The sequence below is a fragment of the Rhinoderma darwinii genome, chromosome 2 (genome assembly GCF_050947455.1).
Source record: "Rhinoderma darwinii isolate aRhiDar2 chromosome 2, aRhiDar2.hap1, whole genome shotgun sequence".
Lineage (NCBI taxonomy): Eukaryota > Metazoa > Chordata > Amphibia > Anura > Rhinodermatidae > Rhinoderma > Rhinoderma darwinii.
The window spans coordinates 464,842,488-464,858,859 of record NC_134688.1 but is presented as its reverse complement, the minus strand read 5'-3'; the positions used below and the strand labels follow the sequence as shown (position 1 = coordinate 464,858,859).

The window sequence follows — 16,372 nt, the reverse complement described above, 5'->3', positions numbered from 1 at the left end:
CTAAAAAAAATAATATAAAAAACATTATCGGAATTGCTGGTTTTTGGTCACCCGGCTTACAAAAAATGGAATAAAAAAAAGTGATCAATAAATCGCATGTACTCCAAAAAGGTAGCAATGAAAACTACAGATTGTCTCGCAACAAATAAGCCCTCACACAGCTCTGGTGGTGAAAAAATAAATAATTCTGTCTCTCAGAATATGGCGATGCAAAATGTGCAGTGTTCAAAAGCGGATAAGATCAGGGCACCATTTATTAGTGCGACACCGGCCACATATCTATGTATTATTATTTATTTACCCCATTATTACACCCTCTTATTATGCCCTGATGTTCTCTGCACAGCTTACATATACCCTGATGCACTGGCGTAGCTATAGGGGTCGCAGCGGTCGCAATTGCGACCAGGCCCCGAAGACAGGGGGGCCCACGGCCCCCCGCACCACATCAATAAAAAGTTACTATAGTAACTCAGGCCGCGGGCCCCTGTTACTATAGTAACAGACTTTACTTACCTTCCTGGTTCCGGATCGCAGCGGAGGTCCTGACGTCAGGCGCTGTGCGCAGCGCATGACGTCACAGCGCTATGCGCCGCGTACAGCATCGAGACGACAGAACTCCCGCTGCGGCCGAAGAGGAAGGTAAGGTTAGCCCTGACTGGCGGGGTCCGACTCCCGGGACCCGCCAATCAGCTGTTTTGAAGGGGCCGCAGCACTCGTACGAGAGCTGCTCCCCTTCATTCCTGTCACTTCATTCCGGTCACACTGTGAATCCGTGTCGGCGATTCACAGTGTGGGCGAGTAGTGAAATGAAGGGGAAGCAGCTCTCGTACGAGTGCTGCGGCCCCTTCAAAACAGCTGATTTGCGGGTCCCGAGAGACACATCCACCGTTGATGGCCTATCCTGAGGATAGGCCATCAATGTTTAGGGACTGCACAACCCCTAAGCCTACGATGTAGCAGGCTTAGGGGGCCCATGAGACAGGATCACAGATTGTGTGATCCTGTCTGCTGGGCCCTGTATCTAAGCCAATCACATGGTAGGCTTAGATATATGGCCCATGCGTGATCCTGTCTGCTGGGCCCTGTATCTAAGCCAATCACATGGTAGGCTTAGATACATGGCCCATGCGTGATCCTGTCTGCTGGGCCCTGTATCTAAGCCAATCACATGGTAGGCTTAGATACATGGTCCATGCGTGATCCTGTCTGATGGGCCCTGTATATAAGCCTACCACACTGTAGGTTTAGATACAGGGCCCCAGCACACAGTAATCTTATACTGTATAAGATTACTGTCTGCTGGACCCTGTATCTAAGCCTACCTTGTGGTAGGCTTAGATACAGGGTCCCACAGACAGTATCACACATGGGCCCTGTATCTAAGCCTAACATGTGTTACTAATATTTTTTGTGTGTTTTCTTACAGGTTCGGTCGTTGGACTACGTCGGATTCCAGGACTACTTCGATGACAGCTTTTTTTAAATTATCAATAAAATGGTTTATGAGGGCTGTGTGTTTTTTTTTTTTATTTCAATAAAATATTTTTTCTATGTCTTTGTGTTGTTTTTTTAAACTATATTACTACCGCCTTAGTAATGGCCGCCGGCTGATTGACAGCATCCATTGCTAAGGCGGGGCTTAGTGTTAGCCGATGCAGAGGCTAACACTAACCCCCTTTATTACCCCGGTACCCACCGCCACCAGGGGTGCTGGGAAGAGCCGGGTACGATCCAGTACCTGACCATCTGTAGTGATGGTCGGCTACTGGGGTGGCCGCAGGCTGGTATTATCAGGAGGGCAAAGGCCAAAAACAGTGGCCCTTCCTACCCTGGTGATGCTAGGCTGCTGCTGCTTTATTGTATCTGGCTGGTTATGAAAAATGGGGGGGACCCCACTTCATTTTAAAAAAAATGAAATAAAAAATAATTGGAAAGAACGATGTGGGGTCCCCCCCAATTTTCATAACCAGCCAGATACAACACAGCAGCAGCAGGTAGCATTACAAGGGTGGGAAGGGCCACTGTTTCCCCAGCCTAATACTACCAGCCTGCGGCCACCCCGGTGCCTGCCCGTCACTACAGATGGTCGGGTACTGGTTTGTACCCGGCTCTTCCCAGTACTCCTGGTGGCGGTGGGTACCGGGTAATAATGGGGGTTAGTGTAGCCTCTGCACCGGCTAACATTAAGCCTCGCCTTAGTAATGGAGGTTGTCAATCAGCCAGCGGCCATTACTAAGGCGGGGATAATAAAGTTTAAAAAGATACAAGCACATAGAAAAAAAACGCCGTCATTGAAGTCCTCGTATCCGAAGTCCAACAACCAAACCTGTAAAAAAACACAAACACACAAAAATAATCAGTAACACATAAAGAAGCAAAATTATTATTCTTAACTATCCTGGGTCCAGCGCTGGAGCCGCAATGTCAGCGAGCTGGGCCCTGTATCTAATCCAATCATGTGTGATACTGTCTGCTGAGCTGTGTATCTAATCCAATCATGTGTGATACTGTCTGCTGGGCCCTGTATCTAATCGTATCTTGTGTGATACTGTCTGCTGGGCCCTATATCTAATCCGATCATGTGTGATACTGCCTTCTGAGCCACTGTATCTAATCCTATCATGTGTGATACTGCCTTCTGAGCCACTGTATCTAATCCTATCATGTGTGATACTGTCTGCTCAGCCACTGTATCTAATCCTATCATGTGTGATACTGTCTGCTGAGCCACTGTATCTAATCCTATCCATAGCTTATAGGGTCGTAGTGCTATAGATATGCTATGCTGTCTCATATACACACTTTTTTTAGGGCGGACACATATGTATTGGGGCTATTTCCCTGACATTTTAAGCCCTGAGGGTATGTTCACACGGCAGCGTCTGTTACGGCTGAAATTACGGTGCTGTTTTCAGGAGAAAAGAGCACCGTAATTTCAGCCGTAATGGCATGTGCAGGCGTCTTTCCCTGAGTCCATTACGGACATAGTTGGAGCTGTTTTTATACGGAGTCCATGGAAAACGGCTCCATTTACGTCTGAAAAAGTGACAGGCACTTCTTTGACGCGGGCGTCTTTTTTACGCGCCGCCTTTTGATAGCGGCGCGTAAAAAAAAATGACCGTCGGCACAGAACATCGTAAGACCCATTCAAATCAATGGGCAGATGTTTGCCAACGCTTTTGAGCCGCATTTTCGGACGTAATTCAATGCTAAAACGCCCGAATTACGTCCGTAAATAGGGTGTGTGAACCCAGCCTTAGTGACGCCCCCGGCTGCTAGTGCTGCATTTTTGGGTCACTTAGGAGACCCAGCGATGCAGCTGAAAGCTGCGGACCGTTGGCCATGAGAAGTTTGCGGGGGGAGGGGGGGCCCAGTAAGAATTTTTGCATCAGGCCCATGAGCCTTTAGCTACGCCCCTGCCCTGATGTACTCCTCACACCTTACATATACCCTGATGTACTCTGCACAGCTTGCATATACCCTGATGTACTCCTCACAGATTACATATACCCTGAATTACACCTCACATATTACATATACCCTGATGTACTCCGCACAGCTTATATATACCCTGATGTATTCTGCCCAGCTTACATATACCCTGATGTACTCCTCACATATTACATATACCCTGATGTACTCCTCACAGCTTACATATACCCTGATGTACTCCTCACAGATTACATATACCCTGATGTACTCCTCACAGATTACATATACCCTGATGTACTCCACACATATTACATATACCCTGATGTACTCCTCACAGATTACATATACCCTGATGTACTCCGCACAGCCTACATATACCCTGATGTACTCCACACATATTACATATACCCTGATGTACTCCTCACAGTTTACATATACCCTGATGTACTCCTCACAGATTACATATACCCTGGTGTACTCCTCACAGATTACATATACCCTGATGTACTCCGCACAGCTTACATATTCCCTGATGTACTCTACACAGATTACATATACCCTGATGTACTCTGCACAGATTACATATGCCCTGATGTACTCTGCACAGATTACATATGCCCTGATGTACTCCACACAGATTACATATACCCTGATGTACTCCGCACAGATTACATATACTCTGATGTACTCCGCACAGATTACATATACCCTGATGTACTCCGCACAGCTTACATATACCATGATGTACTCCGCACAGTTTACATATACCCTGATGTACTCCTCACAGATTACATATACCCTGACGTTCTCCGCACAGCTTACATATACCCTGATGTACTCCGCACAGCTTACATATACCCAGTAGCGTAACTAGGAAAGACTGGGCCCCATAGCAAACTTTTGACTGGGGCCCCCCCTCCCCTGGGTGTCACACAACCTCCCCTTGTAGATAGTGCCTTTTTTACAGCCCCCGCTGTAGATAACGCCATACGGCCCTCCACTGTAGATAACGCCATACAGCCCCCCCTGTGTATAACGCCATACAGCCCCCCCCTGTATATAATGCCATACAGCCCCCTGTAGAGAACGCCATACAGCCCCCCCTGTAGATAGCGCCATACAGCCCCCCTGTAGATAACGGCATACAGACCCCCTGTAGATAACGCTATTCAGACCCCTTTGTAAATAGCGACATACAGCCCCCCCTGTAGATAACGCCATACAGCCCCCTCTGTAGATAACGCCATAGAGCCCCCCGTAGATAATACCATACAGCCCCCCTGTAGGTAACGCCATACAGCCCCCTGTAGGTAATGCTATACAGCCCCCCTGTAGGTAACGCTATCCAGTCCCCCCTGTAGGTAACGCCATACAGACCCCCCTGTAGGTAACGCCATACAGCCCCCCCTGTAGGTAACGCCATACAGCCCCCCCTGTAGGTAACGCCATACAGCCCCCCCTGTAGGTAACGCCATACAGCCCCCCCTGTAGGTAACGCCATACAGCCCCCCCTGTAGGTAACGCCATACAGCCCCCTGTAGGTAATGCTATACAGCCCCCCCTGTAGGTAACGCCATACAGCCCCCCCTGTAGGTAACGCCATACAGCCCCAACACCCAAAAAAAAAATCCGACCTATAGTGTGTCCTACAAAAGACATGTATCCCCTATCCACAGGATAGGGGATACATGTGTGATCGCTGGCAGCGATAGGGAGAACGGGGGACCGAAAGTCCCCTGAAGTTCTCCATGACAAACCTCTGACTTCCGGAATCTGCACAGCTCAATAAAAATGAAAGGAGCACTGGTCACGCATGCGCACAAGCACGGCCGGCGCTCCATTCATTTCTAAGGAGCTGCCGACACAGACCCCGGAAGTCCGAGGTTTCTCATGGAGAACTTCAGGGGACTTTCGTTCCCCCGTTCTCCCTATCGCTGCCAGCGATCACACATGTATCCCCTATCCTGTGGATAGGGCATACATGTCTTATGTAGGAACAACCCCTTTAATGGCAGAGCGGGGAGATACCTCCCTGCTCTGCCGTAGTGTTCAGTGGCGTCGCGCTGTAGCAGCCATAGCGGCAGCTAGCGGAGCCTCCGGCCATGGTGGGGGCCCGGTGCCGGCGGGTGACACGGGCCCCCTCATGCCGCGGGCCCCGTAGCAGCCGCTACGGCTGCTACAGCGGTAGTTACGCCACTACATATACCCTGATGTACTCCGCACATCTTACATATACCCTGATGTACTCCGCACAGATTACATATACCCTGATGTACTCCTCACATATTACATATACCCTGATGTACTCCTCACATATTACATATACCCTGATGTACTCCTCACAGCTTACATATACCCTGATGTACTCCTCACATATTACATATATCCTGATGTACTCCGCACAGCTTACATATACCCTGATGTACTCCTCACATGTTACATATATCCTGATGTACTCCTCACATATTACATATATCCTGATGTACTCCGCACAGCTTACATATACCCTGATGTACTCCTCACATGTTACATATATCCTGATGTACTCCGCACAGATTACATATACCCTGATGTACTCCACAGCTTACATATACCCTGATGTACTCCTCACAGATTACATATACCCTGATGTACGCCTCACAGATTACATATACCCTGATGTACGCCTCACAGATTACATATACCCTGATGTACTCCTCACAGATCATATACCCTGATGTACTCCTCACAGATTACATATGCCCTGATGAACTCCGCACAGATTACATATACCCTGATGTACTCCGCACAATTTACATATACCCTGATGTACTCCTCACATATTACATATACCCTGATGTACTCCTCACATATTACATATACCCTGATGTACTCCTCACATATTACATATACCCTGATGTACTCCTCACATATTACATATACCCTGATGTACTCCTCACAGCTTACATATACCCTGATGTACATCGCACAGCTTACATATACCCTGATGTACTCTGCCCAGTTTACATATACCCTGATGTACTCCGCACAGATTACATATACCCTGATGTACTCCTCACATATTACATATACCCTGATGTACTCCGCACAGATTACATATACCCTGATGTACTCCGCACAGATTACATATGCCCTGATGTGCTCCTCACATATTACATATACCCTGATGTACTCCGCACAGTTTACATATACCCTGATGTACTCCGCACAGATTACATATGCCCTGATGTACTCCTCACAGTTTACATATACCCTGATGTACGCCTCACAGATTACATATACCCTGATGTACGCCTCACAGATTACATATGCCCTTATGTACTCCTCACAGACAGTGGCGGATTAAGTAGACCATGGGCCCTGGGCTGTTACCCAAACTTGGGCCCCCCTTCCTCACCGCCGCCCTGCCGCGCCGTAACTATTTTTAACACTACTTTTTGGGGCAAGCATTAACAGTGTTACAATTCCCCTTGTCACAGCGCGGTGTCCCTACATACTGACAGTATCACACTGTGCAGGGACACATCCTCCTGACAAGGGGAATTGTCTATCAGTCCTGGACTGCAGAAAGACTTTTTGTGAAATACAAGGATTTCCTATAATAAACATGTCAGGAGAGGTGACAGATTCTCTATAAATCTAGTGACTCACAGGTGACGACGTAGTTTTTTTCCTCTTCTCCATCCAGTCCAGACTTCATGACGACTTTTCCCGGCCATGACCCATTTCTGCAGAATTTGCCACTCAGATGTCTTTGGCTCCTCACTTTTTCAACATTTCCACACCTATAAACAAAGATAATATTATCATGGTGCCACACACTGTGCCCCTAAATATAATAGCACCAAACACTGCGCCCCTGAATAAAATAGTACAAACACTGTGCCCCTAAATATTATAGCACCATAGACTACGCCCCTGAATATAATTGTGTCAAACACTGTAGATAGCACCACACACAGCCCCCTGTAAATAGCGCTACACAGTCCCCCCCCTCTGTAAATAGCGTCACATAGCCCTCCCCCTCTTGTATATAGTGCTACACAGCAATCCCCCTTAGATATAGTGATACACAGCGCTCCCTTCTATATAGTGCTATACAACAATCCCCCCTTGTGTATTGTGCTACACAGCGTCTCCCCCCTTGGACCTGCAGCTCTTGTAATTGCTCAGTATAATGTCCCCCATAGCTGCCCCCACAGTATATTGCCACCCATAGCTGCCCCCACAGTATAATGCACCATAGATGTGACACAGTATAATGCCCCATAGATGTGACACAGTATAATGCCCCATAGATGTGACACAGTATAATGCCCCATAGATGTGACACAGTATAATGCCCCCATAACTGCAACACAGTATAATGCCCCATAGCTGCAACACAGTATAATGCCCCATAGCTGACACAGTATAATGCCCCATAGCTGACACAGTATAATGCCCCATAGCTGACACAGTATAATGCCCCATAGCTGACACACCATAATGCCCCATAGCTGACACAGCATAATGCCCCATAGAGGTGACACAGCATAATGCCCCATAGCTGACACAGTATAATGCCCCATAGCTGACACAGTATAATGCCCCATAGCTGACACAGTATAATGCCCCATAGCTGACACACCATAATGCCCCATAGCTGACACAGCATAATGCCCCATAGCTGACACAGTATAATGCCCCATAGCTGACACAGTATAATGCCCCATATGTACGTACCTAATAAAAGAAGAAAACATAATTGCTTACCTATCCCCGTTCCCACGACGGTGGGGGATGCGATGCTTCTCCTCCTCTGCACTGTGCTGTGCTGTGAGTGACTCCGTGCAGACAGGCGCGATGACGTCACTACATCGCGCCTGCCTGCACCGAGCCGCTCACGGCAGAGTGAATGCTGGAGCGAGGCTCCAGCATTCAACCAAACTGAATCTGCGTCCTGCGGATGCAGATTCAGTCGGAAGCAGGCAGCGCGGTAGCGCTGCATAGTTTTTTAAGTTTGTGTGCGGTTCGGGCCGCGATGGGCCCCATTGGCAGCCTCGGGCCCCGATGGGCCCCCTGGCAGCCTCGGGCCCCGGGCGACCGCCCGAAACGCCCACATTATAATCCGCCATTGCTCACAGATTACATATGCCCTGATGTGCTCCACACATATTACATATACCCTGATGTACTCCTCACAGTTTACATATACCCAGATGTACTCCGCACAGATTACATATACCCTGATGTACTCCTCACAGCTTACATATACCCTGATGTACTCCTCACAGATTACATATACCCTGATGTACTCCTCACATATTACATATACCCTGATGTACTCCTCACATATTACATATATCCTGATGTACTCCGCACAGATTACATATACCCTGATGTACTCCTCACATATTACATATACCCTGATGTACTCCGCACAGCTTACATATACCCTGATGTACTCCTCACATATTACATATACCCTGATGTACTCCTCACATATTACATATACCCTGATGTTCTCCGCACAGCTTACATATACCCTGATGTACTCCGCACAGATTACATATGCCCTGATGTACTCCGCACAGATTACATATGCCCTGATGTACTCCGCACAGATTACATATACCCTGATGTACTCCTCACAGATTACATATACCCTGATGTACTCCACACATATTACATATACCCTGATGTACTCAGCACAGCTTACATATACCCTGATGTACTCCGCACAGCTTACATATACCCTGATGTACTCCTCACAGATTACATATACCCTGATGTACTCCTCACATATTACATATACCCTGATGTACCCCTCACATATTACATATACCCTGATGTACTCCTCACATATTACATATACCCTGATGTACTCCTCACAGATTACATATACCCTGATGTACTCCTCACAGATTACATATACCCTGATGTACTCCTCACAGATTACATATACCCTGATGTACTCCTCACAGATTACATATACCCTGATGTACTGCTCACATATTACATATACCCTGATGTACTCCTCACATATTACATATACCCTGATGTACTCCTCACATATTACATATACCAGAAAAAATAGGGTTTGAATCCAGCACGGACAATTCGATAAAATGGAAGAAATAATTCCAAGTTTAATGGGCCAGTATGTTTGGCAAGTTAAAATCAGGACTAAAGAGCACAGCGTGACATCCTGATAGTGTGGGGAAAAAAGTGGTAGTGGTAAATAGATAGCCTACGCGTTTCAGACGCTGCGAGCGTCCTTAATCATGGCTGATGTACTCCGCACATATTACATACACCCTGATGTACTCCTCACATATTACATATACCCTGATGTACTCCGCACAGATTACATATACCCTGATGTACTCCGCACAGTTTACATATACCCTGATGTACTCCGCACAGCCTACATATACCCTGATGTACTCCTCACATATTACATATACCCTGATGTACTCCGCACAGATTACATATGCCATGATGTACTCCGTACAGATTACATATACCCTGATGTACTCCGCACAGATTACATATACCCTGATGTACTCCGCACAGATTACATATATCCTGATGTACTCCTCACATATTACATATACCCTGATATACTCCTCACATATTACATATACCCTGATGTACTCCTCACATATTACATATACCCTGATGTACTCCTCACATATTACATATACCCTGATGTACTCCTCACATATTACATATACCCTGATGTACTCCTCACAGATTACATATAACCTGATGTACTCCTCATATTACATATACCCTGATGTACTCCGCACAGATTACATATACCCTGATGTTCTCCGCACAGATTACATATACCCTGATGTACTCCTCACATATTACATATACCCTGATGTACTCCTCACATATTACATATACCCTGATGTACTCCTCACATATTACATATACCCTGATGTTCTCCGCACAGATTACATATACCCTGATGTACTCCGCACAGATTACATATATCCTGATGTACTCCGCACAGATTACATATACCCTGATGTACTCCGCACAGATTACATATACCCTGATGTACTCCTCACATATTACATATACCCTGATGTACTCCTCACAGATTACATATACCCTGATGTACTCCTCACATATTACATATACCCTGATGTACTCCGCACAGATTACATATACCCTGATGTACTCCTCACATATTACATATACCCTGATGTATTCCTAACAGCTTACATATACCCTGATGTTCTCCTCACAGATTACAAATACCCTGATGTACTCCGCACAGATTACATATACCCTGATGTACTCCGCACAGATTACATATACCCTGATGTACTCTGCACAGATTACATATATCCTGATGTACTCCGCACAGATTACATATACCCTGATGTACTCCTCACATATTACATATACCCTGATGTACTCCTCACAGATTACATATACCCTGATGTACTCCGCACAGCTTACATATACCCTGATGTACTTCGCACAGCTTACATATACCATGATGTACTCCGCACAGATTACATATACCCTGATGTACTCCGCCCAGCTTACATATACCCTGATGTACTCCGCACAGATTACATATACCCTGATGTACTCCGCACAGCTTACATATACCCTGATGTACTCCTCACAGATTACATATACCCTGATGTACTCCGCCCAGCTTACATATACCCTGATGTACTCCGCACAGATTACATATACCCTGATGTACTCCGCACAGCTTACATATACACTGATGTACTCCGCACAGCTTACATATACCCTGATGTACTTCGCACAGCTTACATATACCCTGATGTACTCCGCACAGATTACATATACCCTGATGTACTCCGCACAGCTTACATATACCCTGATGTACTCCTCACATATTACATATACCCTGATGTACTCCTCACAGATTACATATACCCTGATGTACTCCGCCCAGCTTACATATACCCTGATGTACTCCGCACAGATTACATATACCCTGATGTACTCCGCACAGCTTACATATACCCTGATGTACTCCGCACAGTTTACATATGCCACCACATTATAAACTGAAATACCAACAAAACCCCAAACAGAACAACTGCCAAGTAAAATCTGCGCTCCAAAAGCAAAATAGCGCTCCCTCCATTCTGAGTCCTGGAGCGTGCCCAAACAGCAGTTTGTGTCCACATATATGGCATCGCCATACCCGGGAGAACCTGCTTAAAGTTTTATGAGGTATTTGTCTTCAGTGGCACAAACTGGGCACAACATATTATGCACTAAATTGGCATATCAATTGCAAAAATTGCAAATTTCACTTTGCACCGTCCGGTGCGCATTAACCCCTTTGTGCACTTAATAGCATGTCATGGTGCGGGGGTTGACGTATGGAGCCGACTCACGTGCTGAGCCCGCTCCATACGCTGTGGGTGTCAGCTGTGTAATACAGCTGACACCCGGGGCTAACCGACAGGAACAGTGATCTCGCTGTTACAGAAGCCTGTAAAAATAACTATATACTGCAACACATTAGTATTGCAGTGTATTGTACTAGCGATCCAATGATCGCTGGTTCAAGTCCCCTAGGGGGACTAATAAAATCTGTAAAAAATTGTAATAAAGTTATTACTAGTTTCTTCTAAAGTAATGTAAAAAAATAAAAAAAATAAAAAATTCGTATCGCTGTGTCTTTAAAAGTCTGAACTATTACAATATACCACTATTTAACTCGCACAGCAAACAACGTAAAAAAAATAAAAATAAATTAAAATACCAAAATCGCAGTTTTTTTGTCATCTTAGCCCTCCAAAAAATATGTAATAAAAAGTGATCAAAAAGTCGTACCAAAAAATGCTACCAGTAAAAACAGCTTGTCCCGCAAAATATAAGCCCTCACACCACTCAATCGACCGAAAACTAAAAAAGTTACGGCTCTGAGAATGTGGTGAAAGAAAACAATTTTTTCTTTTAACAAATAGATTTTTCTTTGTAAAGGTAGTCAAATAAAAAAAAACTATTTCAATTTGGTATCACCATAATTGTATTGAGCCGCAGAATAAAGCAAAGTTTTTGTTTTTACTGCACGGCGAAAGCCGTAAAAACGAAACCCCCAAAAAATGAATGAGTCGCCATTTTTTCCAATTTCAACCCACAAAGAATTTTTTTTCAGTTTCCAGTACATTTTATGGTACTTTAAATGGTCTCAATAGAAATTACAACTCCTCCCGCAAGAAATAAGCCCTCACATCTCTCTGTTGACGAAAAAAGAAAACCGTTATGGCCATTGGAATGCGGGAAGAGAAAAATTAAGAAGAAAGCAAAAAATTGATCAGTTCTGAAAGGGTTAATTAATTTCTAATGAAAAAAAATGTATGACCTTCATGTGGGGTATTGCCGTACTCGGGAGAAATTGCTTTACAAATGTTGGGGTGCTTTTTCTCCTTTATCCTTTGTGAAAATGAAAAAATGCTAAATTTTAGGGGAAAAAATGTTGATATTCATTTTCATGGCCTAATTCCACTAAATTCTGCAAAAAACCTGTGGGGTCAAAATGCTAACCTTACCCGTAGAAAAATTCCTTGAGGGGTGTAGTTTAAAAAATGGTATCATATTTGGGGGTTTCCACTGTTTTGGTCTCTCCAGGGCGTTGCAAACGCGACATGGCACCCGAAAACCAATCCAGCAAAATCTGTGCTGCAAAATCCAAATGGTGCTCCGTCCCTTCTGAGCGCTGCCGTGGGTCCAATCAGCAGTTTATTACCACTTATGGGGTATTGCCGTAATCGGGAAAAATTGCTTTACAAATGTTGGGGTGCTTTTTTCCTTTTATTCCTTGTAAAATTGAAAATGACTAAGTTTTTTCAGAGAAAAAGTAGATTTTCATTTTTACAGACTAATTACAATATATTTAGCAAAAAAACCTGTGTGGTCAAAATGCTAACTATACCCCTAGATACATTCCTTGTGGGGTGTAGTTTCCAAAATGGGTTCACTTTTGGGGTGTTTCCATTGATTTGGCACCACAAGACCTCTTCAAACCTGACATGGTGCCTAAAATATATTCTAAAAAAAGAAGGCCCCAAAATCCACTTGGTGCTCCTTTGCTTCTGAGGCAAGTGTTTTTCGGTCCATTAGGGCACTAGGGCCACATGTGGGATATTGAGTTGCATTTCTCAGGTACAACCTTCTGTGATAAAACAAAAAATGTATTACAAATGAATTTCGTCAAAAAAAAAATTATTTTAAATTTCACCTCTACTTTGCTATAATTCCTGTGAAACACCTAAAGGGTTAAAACACTTTCTGAATGTTGTTTTGGATACTTTGAGGGGTGCAGTTTTCAAATTGGAGTAATTTATGGGAACTTTCTAATATATAAGGCCCTCAAAGCCACTGCAGAACTGAACTGGTCCCTGAAAAAATAGCCTTTAGAAACTTCCTTGAAAATGTGAAAAAATCGCTGCTAAAGTTCTAAGCCTCGTTACGTCCTAGAAAAATAATAGGACGTTCAAAAAAACGATGCAAATATAAGGTAGACATATGGGGGATGTTAACTAGTAACTATTTTGTGTGGTATTACCATCTGTTTTACAAGCAGATACGTTTAAATTTAGAAAAATGCAAATTTTTGCTAATTTTCTCTAAATTTTGGTGTTTTTCAGAAATAAATACCGAAATTATCGACCAAATTTTTTCACTAACATAAAGTACAATATGTCACGAGAAAACAATCTCAGAATCGCTTGGCATTCTAAAGTTATTACCAAATAAATTAACACGTCAGATTTGAAAAAAATCGGCTGTGTCCTGAAGGTGTTAGCCATTAACTCCTTAACGCTGAAGGACAGACATATCCGTCCTGTGATGGCGCGGGTACTGCCACAGTACCCACGCGATCAGCGGCAGGAGCACAGCTGTTATACACAGCCTGGCTCCTGCTGCAACTGCCGGAATCGAAGCGCACTCCGATTCCAGCAGTTTAACCCATTAAATAACGCTGTCAATAGTGGCAGAGACATCTAATGTGTTTGACAGAGGGAGGGAGCTCCCTCTGTCACCCCATCGGCGCTCCCGCAAAGAAATCGCGGGTCGCCGTCGGGTTTCCATGACAGCTGGTGGTCTAACAAAGACCCCCAGGTCTGCCTTCAGCATCTGCCTGTTAGGCGATGTCGGAGGCATGACCTAATAGGTTGCCTGTCAGTTTTACACTGACAGGCAATAATGCTTCGGTATACTAAGTATACCAAAGCATTATATATGCGATCAGCAGATCGCATAGTGAAGTCCCCTGGTGGGACTTAAAAAAAAAATGGCAATCAATTAAATAAAGTTTGTGGAAAAAAAAAAAAAAAAAAAAAAGAATCAAAATCAAATAAAACTAGTGGTTTTATTTTGTAAAAGTGTCAAAACAAATCACACATACACATATATGGTATCCCCGCGATCGTAACAACTTGATCAATAAAATGAACACATTAATTAAACCGCTGGATGAACGGCGTCCAAAAAAACGCAAAAAGCAACGTCAAAATTATCTCTTTTCTCCCATTCCCCCCATAAAAAAATTAAATAAAAGTTAAAGGGGTTGTCCCAAGTTGACTCAAATTTTTTTTTTAAAACATTCTAAGCAGGAAATGAATTTTAAAACATTTGCTGTTAAAAAAAATTTAAAATTCATTTCCTAAGTGCCTTTTTTTTACACTTGATAACTCAGCAAGTGCTGGTTATCTTTTCTAAAAAGGGGCGTGAGCGGCTCGATGTCAATCAAGCCGCTCCGCTCTGCAGTGTGCGCGCTCCCGACGTTGATAGATACTGTAGTTCTAGCAACATCGGGAGAATGTTCGTCTCAAGCGGGCATGGTAAGCCCGATTGAGACGAACTTACCGTGAATGTACTGTACACTACACTACACTACACTACACTACATTCACCCCGTTTCGGCTAACAACTTCTCCCCCACCCTGTCACTACATGTAATGTTTGTAGCCGCCGTACCGGTGCTGCATCAGCACCCGGCGAACAACTAAAAATATATATAAAAAAATAAACTCACCTAAGACGTTCTAACGGCGCTCTGAACGGTCCCGTCACTTGCCATCTTCCCTCTTCTTGGCGCCGCTCGCATTCATAGTAACAATGCGTTGTGGCGCAGATGACGTAATCATATCAGGCCCACGTGATTACGTCATCTGCACCCACCGCTCTGTTATTGTGAATGGGAGAAGAAAAGTGACGGGACCTTTCAGCTCTTCGTGGGAACGTCTTAGTGAGTTTATTTTTGTATGTATGTTGTCATGTATGTGTATATGCATGTATGTTTTCTTGTATGTATGTTGTCCTGTTTGTATGTGTATATGTGCATGTATGTATGTTTTCATGTATGTATGTTGTCATGTTTGTTTGTATGTGTGTATGTTTTCATGTATGTATGTTTTCATGTAGGCATGTATGTATGTTTGCTTGCATGTATGTTTGTATGTATGTTTTCATGTATGTATGTTTTCATGTTTGTATGTGTATATGTGCATGTATGTTTGCATGTATGTAAGTTTTCATGTATGTATGTTTGCATGTATGTATATATGTACATGTTTGTATGTATGGTTGAATGCAAGTATGTATATATGTATGTTTGCATGTATGTATGTTTGCATGTATGTATGTTTTCATGTATGTATGTTTGTATGTATGTATGTTTGCATGTATGTATATTTTCTTGTATGTATGTTGTCATGTTTGTATGTGTATATGTGCATGTATGTTTGCATGTATGTATGTTTTCATGTATGTATGTTTGCATGTATGTTTGCTTGTATGTATGTTTGCATGTATGTTTGTTTGCTTGTATGTATGTTTGCTTGTATGCATGTATGTTTGTTTGCATGTATGTATGTTTGCTTGCATGTATGTATGTATGTTTGCTTGCATGTATGTTTGTATGTATGTTTTCTTG

The 16,372-nt window shown here is 43.9% G+C and overlaps 1 long non-coding RNA gene across 1 annotated transcript in view; it reads right to left on the bottom strand.

The window, feature by feature from the left end:
• The window catches only part of LOC142741634 (uncharacterized), a 53,802-nt gene extending 38,239 nt beyond the window's left edge, over positions 1 to 15,563 (bottom strand). The window contains exons 1-2 of the long non-coding RNA XR_012881212.1: positions 15,473 to 15,563; positions 7,087 to 7,220 (exon numbers count right to left, since the gene is read on the bottom strand). This is a non-coding gene — a long non-coding RNA (uncharacterized LOC142741634). The remainder of the gene's footprint in view (positions 1 to 7,086; positions 7,221 to 15,472) is intronic.
• Positions 15,564 to 16,372: the final 809 nt, after the last annotated feature.